This window comes from Ambystoma mexicanum, chromosome 10, assembly GCF_040938575.1.
Source record: "Ambystoma mexicanum isolate Mex_15411 chromosome 10, UKY_AmexF1_1, whole genome shotgun sequence".
Classification (NCBI taxonomy): Eukaryota; Metazoa; Chordata; class Amphibia; order Caudata; family Ambystomatidae; genus Ambystoma; species Ambystoma mexicanum.
In genome coordinates, this window is record NC_090932.1 from 1,680,377,841 (window position 1) to 1,680,390,069 (window position 12,229).

The 12,229-nt window shown below is 52.1% G+C and overlaps 1 non-coding gene across 1 annotated transcript; it reads right to left on the reverse strand.

Moving 5' to 3' along the window:
* Positions 1–1,988: 1,988 nt before the first annotated feature.
* Positions 1,989–2,061, reverse strand: TRNAF-GAA (transfer RNA phenylalanine (anticodon GAA)). Its single transcript has one exon. It is a non-coding gene; the product is annotated as a tRNA-Phe (tRNA).
* Between the last annotated feature and the right edge of the window lie 10,168 nt (positions 2,062–12,229).

A 12,229-nucleotide genomic window follows, 5' to 3' on the forward strand; every position in this document is an offset into this window, starting at 1 on the left:
TGCACCTCTCAGTCCATGCAGAGCCTCAGCTCTTGCACCTCTCAGTTCAGGCAGAGCCTCAGCCTCTGCACCTCTCAGTTCAGGCAGAGCCTCAGCCCTTGCCCCTCTCCGTTAAGGCAGAGCCTCAGCCCTTTCACCTGTCAGTTCAGGCAGAGCCTCAGCCCTTGCACCTGTCAGCTCAGGCAGAGGTTCAGCCCTTGCACCGGTCAGTTCAGGCAGAGCCCCAGCCCTTGCACCTGTCAGCTCAGGCAGAGGTTCAGCCCTTGCACCTTTCAGTTCAGGCAGAGCCCCAGCCCTTACACCTGTCAGATCAGGGAGGACCTCAGCCCTTGCACCTGTCAGTTCAGGCAGAGCCCCAGCCCTTGCACCTGTCAGTTCAGGGAGGACCTCAGCCCTTGCACCTGTCAGTTCAGGGAGGACCTCAGCCCTTGCACCTGTCAGCTCAGGGAGGACCTCAGCCCTTGCACCTGTCAGCTCAGGGAGGACCTCAGCGCTTGCACCTGTTAGCTCAGGGAGGACCTCAGCCCTTGCACCTGTCGGCTCAGGGAGGACCTCAGCCCTTGCACCTGTCGGCTCAGGGAGGACCTCAGCCCTTGCACCTGTCAGCTCAGGGAGGACCTCAGCCCTTGCACCTGTCAGCTCAGGGAGGACCTCAGCCCTTGCACCTGTCAGCTCAGGGAGGACCTCAGCCCTTGCACCTGTCAGCTCAGGGAGGAGACCATAGTTTGACCCCTAAAGAGCACTAGCAAGGGCCTGTGGGCTGTAATCTCCAGGTTATAATAATGCCCCTGGGCAACAGCAGCAGGAATCTCGCCGACATGCACCCACATAAAATCCCCAAAGCAAGGGCCAAACGCGAGCATGGTCCGCGGACTACAATCTCCGTGGGGGGGGGAGGGCGGAGAGAGGGGGGTAATGAATGTAGTGACTTTACTACAACCCCCCCCTCCAATGCCCTGGACAAACGAGATCCCAAGTTGTTCGAATCTGAAATCACATGTAAGAACCCTAAATAAACTCAATCCAATCGTACAGGGAGTGTGTACATTGTGAGGAAAGGAAATGTGGAAAAGAAACACAAATAACTTACAATTCATTTAATTGTAAAAGAAAAAGTGACTCTCCCCGTCGGGGAATTGAACCCCGGTCTCCCGCGTGACAGGCGGGGATACTGACCACTATACTAACGAGGACCGCTGGGGCTCCCAGCGGAAAAGCCCTATATGAAGAGGAGGCGGGTCATGAGCAGCCACGGTGCGCTATCATAGGCTGCCCATAAAGCCTCCCAAAGAGGAGGCGGGGCATGAGCAGTCACAGTGCGCTATTATAGGCTGCCCATAAAGCCTTCCACAGAGGAGGCGGGGCGTGAGCAGTCACAGTGCGCTATTATAGGCTGCCCATAGAGCCTCCCAAAGAGGAGGCGGGGCGTGAGCAGTCACGTCCCTCTCTGATTGGGTGTCAGTCTCCGTCCCTTCACCGGAGGAGGCGGTGCATGAGTCACAACAGCCCTCTCTGATAGGCTGCCAGCCACCGTCCCTCACTCAAGGAGGCGGCTAGGCTGCCAGCCACCGTCCCTCACTCACTCAAGGAGGCGGCGCATGAGCAATAATAGACTTGTCTGATAGGCTGCCACCCACCGAGGAGGCGGGGAGTCGGCCACCATGGGCCTATCTGATAGGCTGCCAGCCATCGCCCGCCCCCTTTCGGGCACACCACACAGGTTGCCGAGCAGCAGAGCAGGGGTACTCTGTGGTGTGTGACTTTGCAGGAGGGGGCGGGGGGCGCACCGGGTCATTGGTACCTGGTGTGCGAGTACCACCCGTGCTGTGTCTTGCTATGCCGCCCTGTCGGGACTCCCATGACGACGTTTGTTATTCTCGTGCCTCAGTTCTTTCGCGCCAGTGGTGTCGTTTTCTTTAATTACGAGGGGGTGTGGGTAGGTCAATGGTAGTGTAAATAAATATGTTCTCTCAAAGTTCAAAACGTTCTGGCGAAACCCGGGATCGAACCAGGGACCTTTAGATCTTCAGTCTAACGCTCTCCCAACTGAGCTATTTCGGCTGAGGAGTGGAGTCTGCGGATCTGGATGGAAGATGTGGTAAGTGCACAAGGAACAGGTGAAAGTGTGCACACACCTCTAAATGAAGGAGCATGTAGCCAAGGACAGGGCTACAGCATAGGGGAGCCATGCAAAACCATGCAACTACCTACACATAGGCAGTGTGTATACACAGGAAGCAAGACTAGGGACATTGGCCATATGCACATTATGCACGCAGGAAAACACCTATCCCCAAGGGTAAGATGAGGAGGGGTGGGGAGCTCAGGATCCCTGAACTGGAAGGACAGTCACAGCTGGGAAAACAATACAGAAATAGGCTACAAATATATCATGAACAAAACAGGCACATCACATCTTAAAAACAGTATCTCAAGAAGCATCACTAAATAGAGAAAGACAAACCCACATCTGAGTAGTTGGAGGGGCCGTGCTGGTGCATTGAGCAGGTGTGGTGAGCAAAAAACGGACCAAGTATTCCAGAAGTTTCATAGAGAAAAGGAGGAGAGAGATCGGCTGGGACCAAAGGGGCCAAGGAGTTGTTTTTAGCAGAAGGATAACAGTGGCATGCTTGGGGAAGTGGGGATAACCCTGATAAGCAAGGCAGTGTTCATAGCTTTGGCAACAGATGGACAAAGTGAGGCAGAATGTCCTTAATAATACAAAGCAGGAATTGGATGCCCAGGGGCGGCAGACAAGTTTGAACATGGCCGCAGAGACATCAAATGGAGAGACAGTAGACAATGTAGACCAAGAAGTGGCAGGCAAGGATTCTGTAGGAGAATGCGGATTGAATAACTAAACAGAGGAGGAGTTGATTTTGGACCTAATTTAATCCACAAAAAAGAGGGACAAGGAATCTCATGGGTCCTGCGTAAGTGGGACAGGATCAGGTGCAGCTGAGGAAAGACTCCATACAATTGTAAACAACTCTTTGGCGTAGATACAGGAGGTCTCAATAAGTGAGTCATTGTGAATCTGTTTGGCACTGAGAATGGTACGATGATACTGCGCAGTGGCCTGCCATAGGGCAAGTTTAGCAGTAACAGTCTGCGCTTCAAAGGGAGCGCCCGAAATTTATCAGTGAAACAACGCTGGGATGGATAGTAAACCAAACTGACAATATATATTATATATGAGAAAAAGTACCCTCTATCATACATTAAAAAGATAATGATGTTGAACAAAAAGAGAATGATATTATTTTCCCTATTCTGAACTCGACCCTTTTGTAAGTAGCATTCAAAGTAATGTCAGTTTAAGGAAATCTCATATTGGTTTAAATGGCCTACCAAGCCGCTTATTGTCTGCTATACTGCTAATGTACGAGGGAAATAATGCTGTAATTGGGTGGGGCTTAGGAAGGAGACTACCAAACCTATCCAAGTAGAAAAGGGTGTTCTCTAGGGTTGCGTTTTTTCCACCACCTTTGCTATTTTTGTTTTAAATTAATGTCCTGATAAGTAAACTGGTAAATGTGCTCTCTGATTGATAGGGAGAATTCTCATTCTATGGCTAATTTCCCTTACTTATAGAGTCCCCCAGCAGCTTTGCTGGATTTTAAGGTTTTTTTTTTCTCCTGCTAAGAGTGAGACTCTTTTTCCCCACTCTTAGACATTTCTGCTATGTGTGTTCTAGGCTATTTTTGTGTTTAATGTCTATGGGGTTTCTCTCACCTACATAGGAACCATCTTTACTCAGATGTATTACACAGCACCCTCCGTGCAGTGACACAGGGGTGTCGTAGCGACCCCCAAACATAGACTCCATACCCTGGGACTGGCTACTGTCTCCCAGGGCATGTAAAGTCCCCATTGACTTTACTAGTCAATTTTTGTGAACTAAACCAGTACAACCCATCTTACTATGGAGGTACTGGGAAGGGTTAATAGATTTTCCCTTGTGTTCATTTTCGAGAGGGTACCGTACAGTTCCTCTCTCAAATGTTTCTGGCTGGTGGCAGTGGTTACTACCGTAAATATTCAACCGTGAATATTTTCCTATGGGATTTTCCCATTGTTCGAGGCTACCACATTCTCTGACAGCCTCTAACATACCGCCGGTGTATTTTAATATTAACTTTACTCTGGTAGGTTTTATTTGCCAGAACTTTTATATAACTTCTTTCTCGTGTCTTTCTCTAAACTCCTAACCCAGGTCAGGGATCCTTTGTTCGTCCTTTTGGCGGGCTTCTGCCAAGAAGCCCTCCTTTCGGCGCCACTGAGTCTGGGGTGGATCCATTGTGTGGGAGGGGGAGTAGGACCCCTGGACAGGGTTGCCTCAGCAACCCATGTCACACTCTATCCTGATAGGCTGGAGGGTCTCCCACCAAGATGACCACTCCACTGTGTGAGTGACAGCTAGGCTGTACACATTTTTTTTGCATAAAAACAGGGTCCTGAGGACTGAAGAGCAAGACGTTGCCACTGGAACTCAGAAGCCGAAGAGGAGAGAAGCTAAAGACATCTGCAACGACTGAACCACCAGTGAAGCCCTGCTGCAGCGTCTCACCACTTTTCTCCACACAATGAGAGAAGATCTTCATCTGCAAGAGCCTTCTTCCCTTGAGCTGGTGGGGCCAACCAGTTTGCCAATCGCCTTCCTGGACCTGCCCTGGTCGAATCACCAGTACCCTTTACTTGGACACCGGGTAGCCAGGCACCCGTCCACCCGGACCGCGATTTAAAGGAGCGTACCTTTTATTTGTCGGGCAGCACCGCGGCTGGTTTCATCCCTGGGTAGTGCAGTAACACGAACAGTCCTCCACGACGAGAGCCTCTCTTCCTCTGCTGGATCCCCCTAACTGCAGGAACTACCAGGAACAACCGCCACCGCAGGAGCCACTTCAGGAGCCACTTCTTCATTTATAAGGTACATTGTTCTGCCAGGCTGCCCTTTCTGCGTGGTAGAGCTAAAGGTGTTTTAAATCCTTTACCTACCTGTTGGGTTGGCCGCCCCTCTCTCTTAACATTGTCTTTCACCTTCTGCATCAACCTTTTCAACCTCGTTAACCAAAGACTTGACTGCAGAACGTTTTGCTCCTGGGCCCTTGCCCTGTACCACTGACTCTGGCACAGGCCTACAGACTCTGGCTACATTTGTTAGAACTGTATTCACTAGATTGCTTCTCAGCTAGAACTGTGTTGGTGCACCTACTTCTTATAAACACCCCTTCCTTCCCACTTCTAAACCTTGTGCCATGTTGCTCAGTTTTCATTTAAGTATTTGCTATACTGATGTACTGCCTTGCCTAAACTGGTTCACAAACCCATGGGAAGTGTTGCTGGGGTCTATAAGAAGTTATTTCTATATGACTTGTGTTTTCATTCCCTTGGAAGAAATTGCTAGAGTGCCATTTGTGTTTGGTTTTCACTGTGCCATTTTGCTCAGTTTTCACTCTTGCTCAAACTTGTCTACAATTTAACTAGGGAGTTGTGTATACTTTCTTTGACTGAATTTAACTTACTTAAGAACTGTGATAAAGGTGTTTTATTAGTAGTGTACAAAATAAATATATATTCATTTTTATTACAAAGCTTTGGTCAGTGTTTCCTTGTTCCAAAGTGCTGAAGGCCTATTGTGTAAACCCTGAATACTGCTCATCTCCCTCTTGAGATAAGTCTGACTACTCAGCCACAGCTACCAACTAAATCTTTGTGGTACTGACTGATACCAAAGGGGATTTATTGCTCACACCTGTAGTCCTAATCTTCTGTAGTGCTCCCTAAGGGAACTGCACAGGATTCTGCCTAACACTGATGCCCCGGCTCTGGCTGGAGACAAAATCCCTGTTTTATTGTTGGCGTATGATGCGATTCTAAATTGTCCTCTGGGTGAAAAATGCAACTGCATTTGTTCTCATAGGTTTGTGAGGGGGTAGGGTTACCATTTAACATAGATACATTCATTAATGTCTACCTAATGGCCCTGTCATGGTCCAAGGCCCTCAGGCCAATCTCCTCCTCTTTGATAGGCGCTTCCCTCGCCTCATCAATTTCCTTTCATCTCCTGCTGTCCCCTCCTCTCCCCCCTTGGCTACCTTGCCCTCACTCTCCTCCTCCTCCTCCTCTGCCCCTCCGAGGGCTCTTTCTCCTCCACAGGGCATACCTCCGATCTGTACCCCTCCCCGGAAGGTCTTTAAGGCTGGCAACCTTCTTCATATTGCCACTCTCAACTCTTGCTCTGCCGTCAAACACTCCTCTGACATCTGCCACCTCCTTGAAGAACTAGACCTTGATGTCCTTGGTCTTACTAAGACATGGTTCACGGCCAGCTCAGTCACGAGCTTATACACTCTCCTCCCTGATGGCTACAAGATCCTCTCAGCACCCAGATCCTCCCGGTGGGGGGGGGTAGCCTTGATCTCTCCTGAGTGGATTCCTGCCTCTATCATTCCCACTCAGACTTACTTCTCTTTTGAATGCCTTGGCTGTAGGCTTTCTCTCTCGCCTACCCATTCTCTTACTGTGGTTACCATCTACCGGCCTCCTGGTTAAATCAACTCATTTCTCTCTGAGTGGGCAGACCTCTCCTCCTCCCTCCTGGCCTCTACCACTCAACTCCTCCTTCCTTCAGATGTAAAAGGCCCAAGTCAAGCAGGCTGCCTTATATGGTGCAGAGCTCTGGGGCCACTCGAACTGTAGGAAATTGGGGACATTTGAGAATGGTTTAATAAAGAACACCCTAAGACCCCCGTGTGGGACATCCACAATCTTAATCGACGGGGAGATTGCTCTACCTGCCACAGGGGCCATTGTGACCCTAATACCCATTTTACATTGAATAAGATTGTGGAGCAGAGTGGAGCTACATACGTGTATTGACATTTTGGGGGCAGCCAGGAGCTTTGTGTATGAAGTGGTTTTCGTGTGTCAAAAGTTGGCTGCGTTTGATAGGTCATAGTGATCTCTGGCAGTGTCCTGCTGACATTGGGGGTAACGCTAAACAAATCATCGAAGCAACCTACCAGCAGAAAATGGATCAGGACTTCTTGAGATCTGTATTCACTTCTGCAATGATAATCTATTTGGAGAATAAGAGCAGCAGGGGATATAAATCATATTTGGATATTATGAGACCTAGGTTGCTGCATACTAAATAAAGGTTCAACATCCTAGCATCCTACCAGTGGCAGCAATACGGAATGCATGGGTTACGACGGAATCAAATAAATGTCTATACTGCCTGCATAGGGTCGAATCACTGGAGCACTTCCTTCTAGCATGCCCCTTCTATCTTTCATATAGAAGGATGCATCTGAGGCCAAGATTTCAATGGTTTGGTAACAGATCATCAAGTCAAGCAATGTTAATTTGAAGAAGGTCTGATGATGCTCCAAATGTCTCTAAGGAAGGCATGTTATCAACAGTAAGACAGACACACGTGACCACAATTCAAGGGTGTTTATTGAACTTCAAAAAGGGTTTGAGAAACGCCCATCTAATCCTAAATCTACAGATGGGAGCAAGCTACGACCATCAAATAATAACGCAGGTCCTAGTGGTGTCTCGTCAAAATAAAAGTGCCTATACTAATAAACCTATTGCCAATCCTTACCTCTAAATACAAATAATGTGGAAACAATGTTTTGTAAAAGAAAGAAGTGTTCAAGAAATAATATGTCAGGATGTTCAAGCCTTTGGCTTCCCTTCACCACGTTTTCAGCACAGGATATGATGGTAAAGTCAAGCTTAGCACAGTCTCTGGCTTCTCTAGAATGAGGGTGCAGTTGAAACGTTAGCCTCAGGGCCTGATACGACGAACAAACAGTAAGTTATTTACCTCTCGGAATTTCACACATGCTCAATTTCTCAGGTGATTATATACAGCTAGTGGTGAAAAGACGTGCTCTGAGGAATGCAATTAGGCTCCTTAAGAATAACCCCTTGGCCGATATAGACACATTCATCAAGAAACTGAAAAACCAATATAAATATTGGCTTTGTTGGAATCGGTTTCTATGGTCCAACAGAATGCAGAAAGAATGCTTAAAGCCATCAGTAAGAAAGATTTGTGTGCAGTATGGAATTTGATTAAATCTAATGGTAACACTCAGACAAATGATCAATCAAACGCTGTCTCGGAGGATAAATGGACAAACCATTTTGAAAAGTTATACTCCGAACCGGGTTCCTTAGAATTACAGATCTTTAAATCACAGCCGGTCTGGAATTTGGATCACGACTTGGAGGTAATAGTCACCTTGATAAAGAAAGCTAGTACCTCTCATGCCCCAGGACCAGATGGCCTATCAAACGTAATTTTCTCAGTTCAGGCAAAGCCTCAGCCCTTGCACCTCTCAGTTCAGACAGAGCCTCAGCCCCTGGACTGTCAGTTCAGGCAAAGCCTCGGCCCTTGCACCTCTTAGTCCAGGCAGAGCCCCAGCCCTTGCAGCTGTCAGATAAGGTGGGGCCCCAGCCCTTGCACCTGTCAGATCAGGGAAGACCTCAGCCCTTGTACCTGTCAGTCAGGCAGAGCCTCAGCCCTTGCACCTGTCAGTTCAGGAAAAGCCTCAACCCTTGCACCTGTCAGCTCAGGTAGAACCTCAGCCGTTGCAAATCTATGGTCTGGCAGAGCCTCAGCCCCTGCACTGTCAGTCAGACAAAGCCTCAACCCTTGCACCTCTCAGTGCAGGCAGAGCCTCAGCCCTTGCACCTCTCAGTTCAGGCAGAGCCTCAGCCTCTGCACCTCTAAGTTCAGGCAGAGCCTCAGCCCTTGCACCTGTCAGCTCAGGCAGAGCCTGAGCCCTTGCACCTCTCAGTTCAGGCAGAGCCTGAGCCCTTGCACCTCTCAGTTCAGGCAGAGCCTCAGCCTCTGCCCCTCAGCCTCTCCCCTCTCAGTTCAGGCAGAGCCTTGGCCCCTACCCCTCTCAGTTCAGGCAGAGCCTCGGCCCCTGCACTGTCAGTTCAGGCAAAGCCTTGGCCCTTGCACCTCTCAGTTCAGGCAGAGCCTCAGCCCCTGCACTGTCAGTTCAGGCAAAGCCTTGGCCCTTGCACCTCTCAATCCAGGCAGAGCCTCGGCCCTTGCACCTGTCAGTTCAGGCAGAGCCTTGGCCCCTGCCCCTCTCAGTTCAGGCAGATCCCCGGCCCCTGCACTGTCAGTTCAGGCAAAGCCTCAGCCCTTGCACCTCTCAATCCAGGCAGAGCCTCGGCCCTTCCACCTGTCAGTTCAGGCAGAGCCTCGGCCCTTGCACCTCTCAGTTCAGGCAGAGCCTCGACTCCTGCACCTCTCAGTTCAGGCAGAGCCTCAGCTCGTGCACCTCTCAGTTCAGGCAGAGCCTCAGCCCTTGCCCATCTCAGTTCAGGCAGAACCTCAGCCTCTGCACCTCTCAGTTCAGGCAGAGCCTCAGCTCTTGCACCGCTCAGTTCAGGCAGAGCCTCAGCTCTTGCACCTCCCAGTTCAAGCAAAGCCTCAGCCCTTGCCCCTCTCAGTTCAGGCAGAGCCTCAGCCTCTGCACCTCTCCGTTCAGGCAGAGCCTCAGCTCTTGCACCTCTCAGTTCAGGCAGAGCCTCAGCCCTTGCCCCTCTCAGTTCAGGCAGAGCCTCAGCCTCTGCACCTCTCAGTTCAGGCAGAGCCTCAGCTCTTGCACCTCTCAGTTCAGGCAGAGCCTCAGCTCTTGCACCTCTCAGTTCAGGCAGAGCCTCAGCCTTGCCCCTCTCAGTTCAGACAGAGCCTCAGCCTCTGCACCTCTCCGTTCAGACAGAGCCTCAGGTCCTGCACCTCTCCGTTCAGGCAGAGCCTCAGCTCCTGCACCTCTCAGTTCAGACAGAGCCTCAGCCCTTGCCCCTCTAAGTTCAGGCAGAGCCTCAGCCCTTGCCCCTCTCAGTTCAGGCAGAACCTCAGCCTCTGGACCTCTCAGTTCAGGCAGAGCCTCAGCCACTGCACCTCTCCGTTCAGGCAGAGCCTCAGCTCTTGCACCTCTCAGTTCAGGCAGAACCTCAGCCTTGCCCCTCTCAGTTCAGGCAGAGCCTCAGCCTCTCCACCTCTCCGTTCAGGCAGAGCCTCAGCCTCTGCACCTCTCCATTCAGGCAGAGCCTCAGCTCCTGCACCTCTCAGTTCAGGCAGAGCCTCAGCCTTGCCCCTCTCAGTTCAGGCAGAGCCTCAGCCTCTGCACGTCTAAGTTCAGGCAGAGCCTCAGCTCTTGCACCTCTCAGTTCAGGCAGAGCCTCAGCCCTTGCCCCTCTCAGTTCAGGCAGAGCCTCAGCACCTCTCCGTTCAGGCAGAGCCTCAGCTCTTGCACCTCTCATTTCAGGCAGTGCCTCAGCCTTGCCCCTCTCAGTTCAGGCAGAGCCTCAGCCTCTGCGCCTCTCCGTTCAGGCAGAGCCTAAGCTCTTGCACCTCTCAGTTCAGGCAGAGCCTCAGCCTTGCCCCTCTCAGTTCAGGCAGAACCTCAGCCTTGCCCCTCTCAGTTCAGGCAGACCCTCAGCCTCTGCACCTCTCCGTTCAGGCAGAGCCTCAGCTCTTGCACCTCTCAGTTCAGGCAGAGCCTCAGCCCTTGCCCCTCTCAGTTCAGGCAGAGCATCAGCCCTTGCCCCTCTCAGTTCAGGCAGAAACTCAGCCTCTGCACCTCTCAGTTCAGGCAGAGCCTCAGCCTCTGCACCTCTCTGTTCAGGCAGAGCCTCAGCTCTTGCACCTCTCAGTTCAGGCAGAGCCTCAGCCTCTGCACCTCTCCGTTCAGGCAGAGCCTCAGCCCGTGCACTTCTCAGTTCAGGCAGAGCCTCAGCCTTGCCCCTCTCAGTTCAGGTGCAGCCTCAGCCTCTGCACCTCTCCGTTCAGGCAGAGCCTCAGCTCTTGCACCTCTCAGTTCAGGCAGAACCTCAGCCTTGCCCCTCTCAGTTCAGGCAGAGCCTCAGCCCTTGCCCCTCTCAGTTCAGGCAGAGCCTCAGCCTCTGCACCTCCCAGTTCAGGCAGAGCCTCAGCTCTTGCACCTCTCAGTTCAGGCAGAGCCTCAGCTCTTGCACCTCTCAGTTCAGGCAGAGCCTCAGCCTTGCCCCTCTCAGTTCAGACAGAGCCTCAGCCTCTGCACCTCTGCGTTCAGACAGAGCCTCAGGTCCTGCACCTCTCCGTTCAGGCAGAGCCTCAGCTCCTGCACCTCTCAGTTCAGACAGAGCCTCAGCCCTTGCCCCTCTAAGTTCAGGCAGAGCCTCAGCCCTTGCCCCTCTCAGTTCAGGCAGAACCTCAGCCTCTGGACCTCTCAGTTCAGGCAGAGCCTCAGCCACTGCACCTCCCCGTTAGGCAGAGCCTCAGCTCTTGCACCTCTCAGTTCAGGCAGAACCTCAGCCTTGCCCCTCTCAGTTCAGGCAGAGCCTCAGCCTCTCCACCTCTCCGTTCAGGCAGAGCCTCAGCCTCTGCACCTCTCCATTCAGGCAGAGCCTCAGCTCCTGCACCTCTCAGTTCAGGCAGAGCCTCAGCCTTGCCCCTCTCAGTTCAGGCAGAGCCTCAGCCTCTGCACGTCTAAGTTCAGGCAGAGCCTCAGCTCTTGCACCTCTCAGTTCAGGCAGAGCCTCAGCCCTTGCCCCTCTCAGTTCAGGCAGAGCCTCAGCACCTCTCCGTTAAGGCAGAGCCTCAGCTCTTGCACCTCTCATTTCAGGCAGTGCCTCAGCCTTGCCCCTCTCAGTTCAGGCAGAGCCTCAGCCTCTGCGCCTCTCCGTTCAGGCAGAGCCTCAGCTCTTGCACCTCTCAGTTCAGGCAGAGCCTCAGCCTTGCCCCTCTCAGTTAAAGCAGAGCCTCAGCCTCTGCAACTCTCCATTCAGGCAGAGCCTCAGCTCTTGCACCTCTCAGTTCAGGCAGAACCTCAGCCTTGCCCCTCTCAGTTCAGGCAGACCCTCAGCCTCTGCCCCTCTCAGTTCAGGCAGAGCCTCATCCCTTGCCCCTCTCAGTTCAGGCAGAGCCTCAGCCCTTGCCCCTCTCAGTTCAGGCAGAGCCTCAGCCCTTGCACTTCTCAGTTCAGGCAGAGCCTCAGCCTTGCCCCTCTCAGTTCAGGCGCAGCCTCAGCCTCTGCACCTCTCCGTTCAGGCAGAGCCTCAGCTCTTGCACCTCTCAGTTCAGGCAGAACCTCAGCCTTGCCCCTCTCAGTTCAGGCAGAGCCTCAGCCCTTGCCCCTCTCAGTTCAGGCAGAGCCTCAGCCCTTGCCCCTCTCAGTTCAGGCAGAGCCTCAGCCTCTGCACCTCT